General features: G+C 41.3%; 1 protein-coding gene across 13 annotated transcripts in view; it reads left to right on the plus strand.

Moving 5' to 3' along the window:
* ADGRL3 (adhesion G protein-coupled receptor L3) overlaps window positions 1–16,375 on the plus strand; it is a 548,617-nt gene that overhangs the window by 34,614 nt on the left and 497,628 nt on the right. The gene's annotated exons all lie outside the window — the stretch shown is intronic.

Here is a 16,375-nt window from a genome sequence, read left to right on the forward strand (position 1 = left end):
CATATAAATCAATAATCAATATAAGTGTCATTTGAATGTAGCTCTGTGGTTGTAGTATGCAGTTTTCAGAGCCCAGATAACTGCTTTATCTGGCAGTGCTGGAACCTGCAAATTAATCTTGATGCTGCGTTATTTATGCATTGGATAAATTAGCAGTCAGTGATTTTGTCTCAAAACTTTGAATCCTCAGCACAGATTGGTGCAAAAGATTGAGCAACATCTTATTATATCTGTTACAAAGATTAAAAGACTGTAGGCCCAATGTTAGCAGCTATCACTCCTCCAGTTTGCACAGTACTCCCGTTTAAATTTTAACAAGCGCTTAGCAGAGGCCTTGAGAGAAATAAAGTGGTTTTCATTATGCAGGAAGCCTGCTAGATGTCTTCCATGGGTCTCTCCATCTATGAATGAACGCTTTTCTTTGGATTTTGTCTGCTGCTTCCAGCAAGCCTTTCTATGATTGGAGCAAATGGGAGAGTCGGAGAGATCAATATAATTTTCCTTTATGCTGCTGGGCATTGCTGCTCTGTGTTGTCGATCTCTGTTCGGGTAACAATATATGTGGGAATTAAATTGCCTGTTCTGCACAACTATTAAAGTGCCAGGAATCCTGCCTTCTTTTACATCTGACCACCTAGTTTTCTTACTATCCGCCCCCCAGTGCATCTGCAAATAACTGTTTAACTGATGCCTCAAATTCAAACAGTGGCTGAATATTTATTTACTGCAATATTTTTTTTTAAAAAAAGTTTTCCAATATACCCCCAATAATAGCCAAATTATAACAATAACAGTTAATTGAATTTTGCAGTGATCTTTCATATATTTTCAGACATCATTATACCTACCCACCATAGTTTGCTCTAGCAGTGGCCACAAAAAAAATAGGTTTTACTAAACTGTGTGAAACAATTTTATTAGGCCAGAAGATAAAGAACTGGTTCTTACATGGTTGCTGCAGCCAGAATGCTTTTTGCCAAATTCTGGAGATTACAAACATTACTGAAAATCAGATAATGGATTGATAAAATTCAGGATCTTGCAGTTTTGGCCAAGCTGACAAATTGAGAAGGAAGACAACCTAAAATGGCATAAATTTACTGATTATAGTGAAGGACCTGTTTTACAGCCAAATAATAATTATGGTTTTGCAATACGCTAATATTTATGAAGAAGTATTATGGAAAATAGATATAAATATGCTTATTTATCTTGAGAAATATTAGTGAAATCTGTTAATCCATGGTCTTGATTTGTTTACAGTTTGGGATATAAAGATAGAAATGATCGAATACGTCCTTCTGTTAGGCTCTCGTAGTTTCTGCTCATAGATGAAGTAATTATAGTTTTGTTGCTTATGCTTTTAAATTGTTTTTTTGGTTTTTTTTATAAAGAAATATGTATGTTGCTGGGACAATAGCAATAAATAAAAGTGAAAATGCTGATGTCTAGAACACAGACCATATTTCAGATCCATAAACAGGTAGGCAAACCGCGGTTTTAACAGTGGCTTATTGGAGACCAAGTTCTGTGAAGCAGTATTGAAGAAGTTGGGTATATTGAGGCTGGAGAAGAAGGAAAGACCAGTAGCAATATGATCACTGTTTTCAAATATTTGAAGGGCTTTCACATAGATGGAGCAAAGCCAATTGGTTCGGAGACTAAGAAAACAATTAGATTTAGACTAAGTAACGATTTTCTTGATTGTTCAAAATGCTTGATAGTAGAACAGACTGTCTCGAAAGGTTGTTCACAGTCCTTTGTTAGAGGTTATTGAGCAAAGGTGGTTGGCCACTTATCAGAAATGCTGTAGTCGTGGATTTTGTGGATTGCCAGGGATTTGACGATACAGTGGTAGCTTGGTTCTCAAAATTAATCCATTCCGGAAGTCCGTTCCAAGGCGAGACCATTGATCCATACAATGAAAGCAATAAACAATGTACTGCAGTCACACAATCAATCAATCAGTCAATCAATCAGTAGCTGAACTGGGTTCCACACAGTCACAAAAGCAAAACAAAAAAGCTGCAAAAACGCAAAATAATTAGCAAAAACAGACAGACCTCAGCATAATACCCAAAACAGAAGTGTGGCACTCAAATCGGAAGAGTAACACTCTAAACGGAGCACGTTCAGCTTCCAAAAAAAGTTTGCAAAGCAGAACACTTACTTCCCGATTTGCAATGTTCGGGTTCCAAGTTGTTTAAGTAACAAGGCATTTGAGAACCAAGGTACCACTGTATGGCCTTTGAGGCCCTTTTCAGCTCAGATGCTGTGATTTCAAGCTTTCCATATCTGAAGATTTTGGAAGAATATACCTCCAAATTTTACATAAGAGCTGAAATACTCTTTTTAAATTTATCTCCCAACTTCCCGCAGGAACTTCCAAGGCAGTTACACAAAAACACCAACATTTAAATTTAAGAATGACATATTAGAAATCCCAGCAACAAAATTAGAAGTAAAACCTGTGAATGGAGACATTACGGAGGATGAACTGGTAATTATTCAAAACAAACCTTTTAGACTGAGGTTTTGGGGGAATCAGGAGATATAGCAATATTGTTGCTTTGAAACTGGCATATTGCTAGTTTAGATTAGTAACTATACCTTCATAACTATTGCTTTAAATTAATACTCATGGATGATTGAAGGTTTCCAAAAATGAATTTTCAAGCGCAAACATATTCTAACTTTTTAAAAAGAGCGATACCATTCCAGAAACCTGTGTAGTTCCAATTAAATAGTTCCTTCTAACTCTACTCTCCTCGTTCCAATGTCACAATTGTTAAACATGAACTTAAAAAATAGATTGAGAATTCTGTTTATCCAACCTTAACTGACTTCTTAAGCTAATTTTAAAATGCATAGTTTTCCGTTCCAGATGATAGTGAATCATAGATGTGATTATAATATTCATAGCTGGAGCTAAGAACTTTTCCTTTAGTTGAAACAAATACCTTTGTAGTTCTGGAGTGTTTCCTTTTTATGCCCAGATATGTGTGACACTGAAGTTGTTGAAGATCCACCTAATTGGTTTTATAGAATTATACAGCATTGCATTCAGCGGGCTTACCCCCTTGTAAGTATTAGAGGATTGCACTCTCAGTCAAAGTATGGTTAGATCAATGCAACAACAACAACAACAACACTTTTATTATTTAAACCCTGCCCATCTGGCCGGGTTTCTCCAGCCACTCTGGGCGGCTTCCAGCATATAAAAAATCGTAATAAAACATCATTAAAAACTTTCCGATGCAGGGCTGCCTTCAAATGTCTTCTAAAAGTTGTGGATCTGCCCTTGAAACCACAGCTGGTACAAAGTGCTGCAACCAGAATAGCTCATGCTTTTCTGTCTGTATTATACCAGTCATATTTACATTGCACTGGCTTCAAATTTGTTCCCAGCCCAGTCAAGATGCTAGTGATCATAGCCTTAGATGGCCTGGGGCCAGGGTATTTGAAGAACATCCTCCTCCTGCTGTGATGATCTTCAGAGGCCCTGTGCTATGTTATGCCACCAGAGAGGTGCAGTTGGTGGGACAGAGAATAGATAGCAACACTTCAGTTATAAGACAGCCTACCCACGCAACCTGGAGAGGTCAGGTTGACACCACCTCTGCTTTATATAGGTGGCCAGCTAAGATATTTAATGCAATTTAATATTTCAGGGTGGCTTTTAATGCTCTCTGGTTTTTAATTGTGTTGAGTTTTTTTTTAAACAGTAATTTAAAAAGTGGGGGCATGGGAAAAAGAAACGCGCACACAGAGAGAATTAAACCACATATCTAATGTACCGTGTAATTTGGTCCTTAGGCTTTGTTTGTGTGGCGAATAAGGACTAGAGGGACCTAGGGCAAAGGATGTACAGTAAGTAATAGGATGTTAAGAGAGTGGTACCCCGGTTTTGCTGCTTTGGGTGGTTTTGCGTTCTTTGGGTGGATAGTCATCATGTTGCAGGTTTCCAGAAGTATAAATATTTGTGTTTTTCTTTTGCAATGGCTTTTTTTTTTAAATGACACTGCACAGACTATTATGTAACTTGTTGACATAGCTTTTTAAAACCTGTATATGGCAGTGTTTGTTATGCCCTACAGCCAAAACAGTTAATTACTTATTCCTCCCCCTGCCTTGCTCCCTATACTGTATTTGGGCTCTCTCCAAGTCAGATTACTTATGGCTCCACTTGACCTTCAAGGTACGCTCTTATTTACCTTGTAATTGTGTTTAAAAAAATGGACTCTTTTTGGGCGGCGGGCACAATTCTCTCTCTCTCTCTCTCTCTCTCTCTCTCTCTCTCTCTCTCTCTCTCACACACACACACACACACACACACAGTGTGTGTTTTGCTTGTAAGCCATACAAGGGATATTTATTGATTGGTGGCTAAAGAAATTTAATAAATAATAAAACAAATCAGATTCAAATAACCAGTTTCAATAGTAGAAGGCAGGACCATTAGGAGGCAAGATCAAAGAGCAAGCTGGAGGGTAATGAAGGACACAGGAATATGCCAGAGATCATCTTCCTTAAGCAATGCTCAGCTGTACTAAGAAAAGCTGAGACTTTATATCCCTTCCTGCCCAGAAAGTCTAATAGCCAGCCTAGGTGAGTAGCAGCTGTCCAAGGCTTGAGACGGCTGCCAGCTGCAGATCGCATTTGCACATGGAGCCCGGCAGCACTGTGTGTCGTGCTAGCTTGAATGACGGAAATTTTTTTCGGTGTCTCCAAGGTTTAGTGTGATTTCAGGAAGAGCCTCAACCCTTCTCCTGAATTCCGGGCGGAAAGTGTCTTTCTCTCATTTTTAAAAGCAATTTTTTAATTTGTATACCGTCTTTCTATCTTACAATACTCAAGGCGGTTTACAAGCTGAAGGAACAAAAAATGTACAGTGGTACCTCGGGTTACAGACTCCGCTAACCCAGAAACAGTACCTCGGGTTCAGAACTTTGCTTCAGGATGAGAACAGAAATCGCACAGCGGCAGCAGGAGGCCCCATTAGCTAAAGTGGTACCTCAGGTTAAGAACAGTTTCAGGTTAAGAACAGACCTCCAGAACAAATTAAATTCTTAACCAGAGGTACCACTGTACATCTTATAACAATCTAATGCAATACAAAAATGTGATAACAAAACATAACTTTAAAATAGGCAACCTACATCAAAAAAGTAACATTCAACAATCACTAGAATAGTATTAAATAATAACAACAACATATAAAAGTTAAACAGATATCCACTCAACAGTTACAATAAATAATTTACAAACTATGATCAATAAAACAATGGCAAGCCACAGTATATAAAATAATACAATACAAATTGAGAAGCAGAGACTAGAGGGTGGGTCAAGGCAGGTGGAAGGAGGCCTTGCTTGATGGAGTCTCTCCCCTCATTGACTTTGGAAGCGCTTGCAGATACCTAGGTGGTGTTTCTCGGATGTTTGGTTTGTAATCAGGGAGAGACACTTCACACCTGTAGCGTGTGTGTGGCCTTTCTTCTCGAGAGACATGCCTGATCTATAATGGAGACTCTCCTCCCTTCTCTGAGTGTGGTTCCCCTCCATAGGTCAAGTGGGATCCAGTTGGAGTCTTAGTACTGCTTGGGTATCAAGCCAAGCTGCTATCCTTCCCTATCACACCCTTCCGCACAGGCACCAAATTAAAAAGAAGCTTTCACCAAGTGATGAGCATGCTTGAAGAACGTCAGAATATTCTGAAGCCTGCTTGTCTTATCTCACCTGACCTTAAAGAGCCTGAAAGTTTTCCAAGACCAAAAGGCAGAATGGGAGGTAACTTGCTTGCCCAGGGGCAATTCTTATTTGCCTCCAGTGACACAATAATTATTATTAATAATAATTTTATTATTTATACACTATCTCTCTGGCTGGGTTTCTCCAGCCACTTTGGGCGGCTTCTAGTACATAAAAAATTGTAAAACGTTAGACATAAAAAAAATATGTATCCTGATATAGGACTGCCTTCAGATGTCTTCTAAAAGTGGGAGGGCGTTCCACAGGGCAGGCGCCACCACCGAGAAGGCCCTCTGCCTGGTTCCCTGTAACCTCATTTCTCGCAGTGAGGGAACCGCCAGAAGGCCCTCAGAGCTGGATCTCAGTGTCTGGGCTGAACAATTTGGGTGGAAATGCTCCTTCAGGTATACGATTATTTGCAAACTGTTATATGGAGCATTTTCACAACTGCTTTGCTAATTGATGCACCAAAATATGTTCTTTCTCTTCAAAGTAGGAAAACCTGCATGCTGTTTTGGCGATGGTCATGCCTGTCTCTTAGTTCTGCTGCTTTCAGTCTCCAAACCTCTCCTGGCTTCTCCCATCCTGGATCTATGGGCTGCTTGCTTTCTGCCTTTTTCATGAAAGAGTGTGGGGGAGGAAGGTTCCAAAGGAATCTACGTTTCAAAACGCCGGCAGAAGTGAAGCTCTTTGCTGGGTAGTGATCTTAGCATTTTCACATCTCTTTGACTTCATATAATAAATAATAATAATAATTTATTATTTATAGCCCCCAATTTATAGTTTCCCCAGCCACTCTAGGCAGCTTCCAACAAAATATTAAAATACAATAGTCTTTCAGATATTAAAAGTTTCCCAAAACAGGGCTGCCTTCAGATGTCTTCTAAAAGTCAGATAGTTGATTATTTCCTTGACATCTGCTGGGAGGGCAGGCGCCACTACCAAGAAGGCCCTCTGCCTCGCTTCTTGCAGTGAGGGAGCCACCAGAAGGCCCTCGGAGCTGGACCTCAGTGTCCGGGCTGAACGATGGGGGTGGAGACACTCCTTCAGGGATACTGGGCCAAGGCCGTTTAGGGCTCTAAAGGTCAGCACCAACACTTTGAATTGTGCTCGGAAATGTACTGGGAGCCAATGTAGGTCTTTCAAGACCGGTGTTATGTGGTCTCGGCGGCCACTCCCAGTCACCAGTCTAACTGCCGCATTCTGGATTAGTTGTAGTTTCCGGGTCACCTTCAAAGGCAGCCCCACGTAGAGTGCATTGCAGTAGTCCAAGCGGGAGATAACCAGAGCATGAGCCACTCCGGTGATATAGTCTGCGGGCAGGTAGGGTCTCATCCTGCATACCAGATGGAGCTGGTAGGCAGCTGCCCTGGACACAGAATTGACCTGCGCCTCCATGGACAGCTGTGAGTCCAAAATGACTCCCAGGCTGCGCACCTGGTCCTTCAGGGGCACAGTTACCCCATTCAGGACCAGGGAGTCCTCCACACCTGCCCGCCTCCTGTCCCCCCAAAATAGTACTTCTGTCTTGTCAGGATTCAACCTCAACCTCACTGAGTTTGGTGCGCAACTCTCCCATTAAAATCTCTTGGATTTCACCCTCCTTGAACTGGCTAGGTTTTGAAAGTGCTTGAGTTCGGCTGGATCATGCCACTGCATTGAAACAGGCAAATAGTCAAATTTGGCATGACATTAAAAACCAAACAAAAACATATTTTTTTTGCCCAGTTGGGACTGCAGCTTCAGTAACGTGATCTGGCAGGGCCTTCCTTTCTTTGAAGCCATGTGCCAGAAAGCAGAATCCAGCGTTCTGGCTTAGCTACCAGGTTTTATATTATTAAAAGAGAACATAAATTATCATTTTGTGGTCTGGAGTAATAAAAAATGCAAGTTGTCAGTTTCTTCCTTAGTTCTGTACAAGACTGAATTGTGAATGAAGCACGCACATTAAATTTAGTCGGAGGAAAGATGCATATATAATTTAATTTGCATATATTAAAAGCTTAGTTTCATTAATGATTTAAGATTCTCTTACATTTGGAAGCCTTCTGCATTCGCCCCCCCCCCCCCCCGATTGAGCTGCTCAGTCTCTGGAGTTGGTAGTATTACTTATGCATTATAAAATTATATTGGTTATATTGTTGGAGCTTTCTTTCCCCCTCACTTAAAAATAACTGGTTTTGGGTCTTATTAAGCAGGATGAAGTTAGCATTCTGCAAGCCATTTTAAGGAGCATGCTGGGATGTCAGCTAGTTAAATAAATATAAATGAAAGACTATGTATATGTGTTTTTATCTGTGCATTGGATTGCCAACATTGTGCCCGGTGGGCGCACATATGGCCACAATGAGGGACGCGGGTGGTGCTGTGGGTTAAACCACAGAGCCTAGGACTTGCTGATCAGAAGGTCGGCGGTTCGAATCCCCACCACGGGGTGAGCTCCCGCTGCTCGGTCCCTGCTCCTGCCCACCTAGCAGTTCGAAAGCATGTCAAGGTGCAAGTAGATAAATGGGTACCACTCTGGCGGGAAGGTAAACGGCATTTCCGTGCGCTGCTCTGGTTCGCCAGAAGCGGCTTAGTCATGCTGGCCACATGACCTGGAAGATGTACACCGGCTCCCTCGGCCAGTAAAGCGAGATGAGCGCCGCAACCCCAGAGTCAGCCACTGGACCTAATGGTCAGGGGTCCCTTTACCTTACCTTTATGGCCACAATGGTGTATCCCAGAGCCTCCTGGGTTCCCTTCTTCCCTCCTCCCTCTGTTAAATTCGACTTCTGTTGACTTGCATGTCAAACATTTGTACTTCTAAATGTTCAAAAACTTTAAACACAGAATAGGAAGTTAGACCCACATTAGAGTAGGAACTCCTGTCTTTGGTGGTGAATTTTATTTTTATTTTTAAAACATTTGTACACCCACTGGATAAAAAAAAAAGAAAGCCCCAAATATGGAATAACCCTCCCCCTGTCCCACCCGCCTCCCAATGACCACTTGGTGAATATAGCTTGAGATGAAAAAAAACATGTATGACATGCTTATGACTACACAGAAGAAAGCTCAAATTGTTGGATTGTGTTCCGTAGAAAATCATGGTTTATCCCAGAGCTGAAAAAAGGATTGTGACATACTTAGTTCCTGTTTATTTGCTTCCACTTAATGGACGCCAGACTGCAAAGAACTCCTTTAGTTGAGTTTCTCTTCTCCTTTGCCAAGTTTTATGGTGAAATTCAATGTTTGTGCCATAGCGATGTTCTATAGTCTTTGTCGCCATGTACCAAAGGCTAAAGTATAATCTGCCAGTTAGCAGTTTTTGACACTCTCCAATCTAACTGCCAAGAGCAAAAAATAATAATTAAGGACTTGTATGTTGTATCTTCATTTTAGCGAGAAGTGTTGAATGCAGAGATAGATGTATGTTCTGTTTTGTGACTCTTGCTGTTTCTTTGAAAATCACAGACCAGTAAGAAAACACTACAGGACAGTTCCAACACATGTTTGCGTAAGACTGCTGTACCTCACATCCCCTCCAACAGTTGTATGCTTTAGAGCCAGATGTGTGCACTAAATGCAAGGGTAAATAAACTAAACTAAAAGCAGATAAATCCATTTTAAAGAACACTCCCTGGCCATTTCAGAAGTGTGTATGACTAGTTCCAGATACTTGACTGTGCCTCATCTGAAATTACTTGATCTATGTCTTGTTCCCAAACTCCCTCTAATGAGGAGAACGAGTTTGTTGTTTTATCGTTCAATAAAGAGCATATCTTTGAAACTAATACTTTTGTACTGTGTTCATATGCCAAAATTAAGTGCTCAAAACCAGTTAAGTCCCTTTGCACAGATTTATTTATTGATGTTTCCGTAATGAAATTATGTGCTTAGTGAAGTTTGAGCCAATTGATGTGCAGGCCTTGCAATTTATTGACTCATTTCTGTATAGATAGGGGTTGCCAGTGTTCAAAAAAGTCTAATGAACTGGGAAACCCTCTGCTAGACCAGTCGTTAAACCGAACCACCTTGTTCCAACAGTAGAAGTTTAATCTCCATTTCTTTCAGACCGGAAGAGTAGCCTTTGGAAAATGGGTTCTGGATTTCATTTATCATACGGAATTATTGCTGGCCTAACACAAGAATTTCACGTTTTGACTTGTCTATTTTAGCAATTTCCATGTTTAGCTATGGGCTATTAATATCATCAGGTACACAGGATATTATATTATGTACCTGGAAAACTTCATAGTATGTCAAAAGACTTTTAGAAGACATCTGAAGGCAGCCCTGTTTAGGGAAGCTTTTAATGTTTGATGTATTACAGTATTTTAATATTTTTTTTGGAAGCCGCCCAGAGTGGCTGGGGAAGCCCAGCCACATGGGCGGGGTATAAATGATAAATTATTATTATTATTATTGTAGTAGTAGTAGTTGTTGTTGTTCTCCCCAACCTGGCTGCTTGGCATGTTTGTAGTGTATGGGGCGTGGGAGTTGAGGCTTCACACTTGGTTGGTTGGCACCTGCCTGTCTTGGGAGACAATGGAGGAGTGTTCCTTCAGGGGTAAAGTCAGATTGTTGGAGAGTTACAGCGCCTGCTGTGGCTGTGGAGACCGTTATGGGAGAGACATGTTTTGTTGCAGCTGGGGCAGAAGGCGGCACCGGGTTGTGCTGCTATAGATGCATCATGGCATTTCTTCTCTCTGCGCTCCTCCCAGCAGTCATTCCTCCTCTGCTCCCTGCTGTGGATATACCACCTGACTGTCTCCAGGCTCTGTAGTCATCTGCAAGGGATTGCAGTCTTCGTGCCATGATTGCAGACATCTTTGTAACACAGAGGTCGTCTGCCAATGGGCCATGGGCCTGAAACCAGGCCTCACGTGAAAATGTATATATTTAGAAAACATTTTTGCCAATTTAAAGTATTTTAGTTGGTAGGATTTGAAAGGGGGGGGGGAATGATTTTGGGGAGAAGGATAATTGTAGAAACATTTATTCAACCTTATCCAAAGTTTGCGATTTCCATCTATTTAGGTCCTTTTTACAAAGTATACATGTGATGCAAAGATTCAGCTGCAATAGTTCCTTTAGATTTTTGGGAATCGTTACCCCCAGTTAACAAACTGTTTTGTTGTACAGTGGAAAGCCATATTTACTCTGTTATTGTCTCTGTTGCCCTGGTGGGATATTTACACGTAAAATACCACAGTTGCTGTAATTTTTAAACTACAATCTTTTCAGAGCCTTCTATCTCATTGACTAGGTCAGGAATGGTCTTCAGAGCATCTGTTGTCAGTATTGCTATGTCAACCTCAGGTAAAAAATCTTTATGTTCCTGCTTGTTTACCATTATGCCTGGTGTCTATTTTTATGGATGATGTATGCCAAAGATTCTAGAGAAGCAACCAAAGGTGAGGGGGACAGGGGGCATCCTGTAAGTCTCAAAGCCACAGTAGTCATATCCATTTACCTCACACCTTCATTGTAGTTGGGTTATATGGGGAGAGGGCGAGAGAGTGCTTGAATAAGCTATGTAAAACAGATACTGGGAGTTTGATGTATAATGGTCTTGACTACAAACTAATAACAATACAATACAATACAATAATTTTAAAAAGCAGTTGCCAAGGTTCAATCTAAGTGGTCAAAAGCTGTGTGGGCATCCAGTGACATGATGCCCAGTGGTTTGTGTTATATCTAACTGTAGTGTGTAATGCTTTGTTGTTGTTGTTTAGTCGTTTAATCGTGTCTGACTCTTTGTGACCCCATGGACCAGAGCACGCCAGGCACTCCTGTCTTCCACTGCCTCCCGCAGTTTGGTCAAACACATGCTGGTAGCTTCGAGAACACTGTCCCACCATCTCGTCCTCTGTCGTCCCCTTCTCCTTGTGCCCTCCATCTTTCCCAGCTATCAGGGTCTTTTCCAGGGCGTCTTCTCTTCTCATGAGGTGGCCAAAGTCTTGGAGCCTCAGCGTCAGGATCTGTCCTTCCAGTGAGCACTCAGGGCTGATTTCCTTCAGAATGGATCGGTTTGTTCTTCTTGCAGTCCATGGGATTCTCAAGAGTCTCCTCCAGCACCATAATTCAAAAGCATCAATTCTTCGGTGATCTGCCTTCTTTATGGTCCAGCTCTCACTTCCATACATCACTACTGGGGAAACCATAGCTTTAACTATATGGACCTTTGTTGGCAAGGTGATGTCTCTGCTTTTTAAGATACTGTGTGATGCTTAGTATCATCCTAATAGAACTTGTGCAGTTCATTAACTTTGCTTACTTTTAAAAAGATCAAACATGCCTATATGTTTGGAGCAAAGGTGAAAATTCGCTTGGACACCAGATACCTTGTGAAGTTTTGGATGAAACTGAAACAGAAGGAGGTATAATAAAAACAGTGGTTGGACATAGGGTGAAGTTGAGAATGCAAGAATAACTTGGAAAATGACAATGAAGTTGTAGTTACAACCCAAACAAAATGCTACGCTTGTCCAAAGGAATATCGGAATATCTGCAGGGTTCACAGAGAGCAACCAGTTAGTGAATACTATTTGTGATGAACCTGATAAAGGAGGAGGATAAGTATGCGGTGTTGCATGTAACACGTGGATTAAAAAGAAGAAAACTGAGCAAGGTGGAATCTCTTCATGAATGGCACCTCTTCATAAACGGCCAGATTCTCCAGGTAATGTTGGTGATACAGTAAGACTTCATATATCAGATGTTGATTGGAGCAGAATTGGTACAAGAAATATTGTGGTATTGATTATGTCAGTTGAAGATGGACAGTGCTGTCAACTTGGCACCAAAGGGGGGAAGCCGAAGCACCTTTTCAGTTGGAACAACTTTCCATTTCTTTCTTGAAAACGCATTAGCAGTTTGGAGGAGTAGCTGCTGTCAGACGAGTTCTGAGAGAAATAGCAACGCTGCAGTCATTGACTTGTGGACAGGGTTATCAGCAGTGGCACTCGAAAGCAAAGGACTTGACAAACATGTATAAATGCTTGGCTGTGAATGTGCTGTTCACCTCAGAATGGCACAGTGGCTGTTGCGACTTCCCAGTAAAGGATATCTTGTCAGGGAAGAGAACAGCGTGCAAACCATCGTCATCAATTGGAAGTGACATTCATTACTTCACTCATATGCATTCTGTGTTCAGGCTTATAATTTCATAACAGTTTAAATCTGAACAATTACAACATGTTGACCTGTTAAATAACTTAGGCTGTAAACCTGTTACAGTGGTGCCTCGCAAAACGAAATTAATCCGTTCCGCGAGTCTCTTCGTCTTGCAGTTTTTCGTCTTGCGAAGCACGGCTATTGGCGGCTTAGTGGCTATTAACGGCTTAGTGGCTTAGCAGGCTTTAAGAAAAAGGAAACAAACTCACAAGAACTCGCAAGACGTTTCGTCTTGTGAAGCAAGCCCATAGGGAAATTTGTCTTGCGGAACGACTCAAAAAACGGAAAACTCTTTCGTCTTGCGCGTTTTTCGTCTTGTGAGGCATTCGTCTTGCGAGGTACCACTGTACCACTTAGCTGCTCTGAACTCGGTGGGACTTACTTCTGAGTAGACATGTGTAGGATTGCACCGTTAATCTTGTATATTTAAGAAAATCTAAGTACAGTCGTACTTATGTCCAGCTCTGATTGCATATTTTTGGGATACGAACGTGCCAAATCCAGAAGTATACTTCCTGGTTGCTTGCACACACGCAGAAGTGGTGCCACTGCTTACGGACTTTTTGGGTTCTGGACGGACCCCTGGAATGAATTAAGTTTGGATCCGGAGGGTCCACTGTATTAAAAGAAAAAAAAAATCCTGAGCTGTATCCAGTGGTATTACTCCTTTGATAGTAAGGCAGAATGGGAACTGTGTTCGAAACATACATGATGCTAGGATGGGGGAGGTATGGGCTGTGTTAAAGAGAGGGTGGTTGTGTTATTATTCAGTTCTGCATATAAGACATGCCATTTGTCAAAAAAAACCCCACCTACCCTTTTACTGTAATAGTGCGTGGACAGGCGATTGCTGCTCAGTAGTGCAGCAAAGCGACACATGCTCACATTGAATAAATGCAAGCATTAATTGGTGACGAACTGAACATTTTGACTTATGAATGCATAGAAAATTTAATACTTTAATAGGTCTTCTTCTTTGGCGATCACTCGTAGCCAAGTAAGATTGTCTTCCATAAACACGGTTTTAACAATGAGTCTGTAAGTGACTGTGGAGGCCAGTTCTGGATCCACACGCCCTTCCACAGTGGGGACATTGGTTTCCGGGCGGGAGTTGATCACGGTGTGGATTTGCCAAGCGTGCCTTCCTCTTCGCATGTTTCTCCCTTGCGTCCTGAGTTTGAGTGTCTTCAAAGCCCAGGACACCTTTGGTGAAGGCTGTTCTCGATTTGACACTTCTTGAAATGACATATGTTAGAAAAACAAAATCAAAATACTTAAGAGTGTAGAAGGAAAATGCTGGCTTAAGAAAGAAAGAAAAGGTGCTGGGAATAAAATTTATTCCAGGCCAAATGTGTTTTGGAAGAAACATTTCTGCAGAACTACATTTTTAGCGGAGATTCTCACCAAATGCCTGGGACACTTCCAGCAGGAGCTGTCTGCCGTTGATGCTCCCCCTGTTTTGTGCTTGTCTTTTCTATAAGTAGTGTACCATGGTAACCAGGAGATCAACTTTTAGGATAATTATAGATCTGAAAACACTGTGTAGCATTATTAATATGGTATAAGTAGTGTTATAGCATTTGCCACCTCTACTGTAATCTATTTATTTTAAGCATTTTAAACCCACTCTTTTAGTCAAGGCTTCCAGAGCAGCTTACAAGAACTCGTAGATTCCCTTCCTTCAGGCTTGCAATCTGAAGGACATGGCGCATAAGGAAAAAGGGGGAGTTAAGGAGATTCAGGCATTCTTTCTTAACAGTTCTTACACTGACCCGCTGGGGTGGTAGCCTGATATAATGATTGCCACGAGGTGACAGTTGAGTGAGAGCCAAGGGCATCTTGTGTTCAGCAGCGGCAATGGATGTTTCTCCTCTCTTCTGTTTTGCAGCCTGGTGTAATTAAAGAACTCTGCATTTGTTTGTCATTCAATACATGGCATGGGCATCCCAAACACAGATGCCCTATGAGAAAAGCCATGTGCTGTTGTACAATCCTTGGCACCTCCCTTAATAGCAAGTCACCAGTAAATCTATCCTGTAGACCTAGCCTCACACTGGTATCTATCTATATTGGAGCCCCCAAACCCCAGAAAACTAAGCAGTCTCAAGAGATCAACTTGGCCAGAGTTTGGTATCAGAAATAGCTATTGCTCAGTGGTGTCCGTAACGTATCACAATAAACTTGTTTTCTTTCCGAAGTTCTTTGCAATGCAGAACTTTGACCCCTTGTTGCAGTCCTTTTTCTCACAGTCAGTCAGATACTGTTCCCGTGATGTTTTGCAGATGTACAATGCAAGTGTGGAATTGGGCAGTGGCTTATGTTAAATCCAGCAGCTTATTTTAAATTTTATCAAACTTTTTTCAAAGTAGGTTTCTAGCCCTTTTAGCTGTGAGCATAAGCTTGAAAGTGTTTACAAATCCTGGTAAAATATCAGAAGCCAGAAGTGGGGATGGAGCAGTGTTTTCAGTGGGGAGAACTTCAGTTCAGTGATGTGATTTGGCGCGTTACTCCTCCCTGTGACAAGCAGCAGCAGAATAAATTAGGAAAGTAAGAAAATATATGGAAATATACCTGATTTGCATAATGATTGCATACTAGTCAGTAGTAGCGCAACAAAAAGCATTTATCGCTACTCCAGGCCATTCTCGTGCTGTTTTTCAGAAGATATTTTGAGATGAAATTCTTAAATTCTTTGCTCAAAATATTTTGTACTGTAATATTGGGATGGTGTGGCTGTTTACCACCTGTATATATTTCTTCATGCATGAATGCCATTCCACAGGCAGGCTAACGTTGTGTTGTCCACTGGTTGATTTCTGCAACGTGTGGGTGGCTTTGGTAGTCTTGGGCTGGCTTCCCCTGTGAGAAAGGGCCAATTCCAGTATTTCTTAGCAGAGGTCCTTGGAGTATCTCCAAAGTCCACTGTGAAGTCAGGCATGATCCCCAGCCTATCATATCTTAGAGCTGTTAATTGGGACATGGGACTTGTCAGGCTTACCAGATGCTCACCATGGTGAGCATATTTATGAACTTCTAATTGCTTAGTCTAATAAGAATGGGTAAGTATTTAAGAATTGATATGTAAATTGCACATTGCAGAAGACAATTACTTGTAGTAAGAATGCATGTCACTTATCTGTAATAAGATTTAATGAAAACATGTTTGGGTTTTCCTGCAGTTTGGGGGGGAGAGGAGGCCTGAAAGGCCAAATTTCCTTTCAGATTGAATGAATATTCCTGGAAGAATATACTATAGTCACATCAGCAGAAGTCCTGACAAGTTATTCTATATTAAAAGTGATCGCATCCGACTCGTCAAATGAAAAGCTAGCAAGTCTTGTCTTCTGGCTGAATAAATGGACCTACAGTAGACTTTTGACCCTATAACTGAAATGTTGCGTTCTTTGAAGATGCACTATAACAGCAACAGCACAGCAGTAGATCTAAATTCAGTTAATGA

The sequence above is a fragment of the Podarcis melisellensis genome (genome assembly GCF_964234715.1).
Source record: "Podarcis melisellensis genome assembly, chromosome: 17".
Classification (NCBI taxonomy): domain Eukaryota; kingdom Metazoa; phylum Chordata; class Lepidosauria; order Squamata; family Lacertidae; genus Podarcis; species Podarcis melisellensis.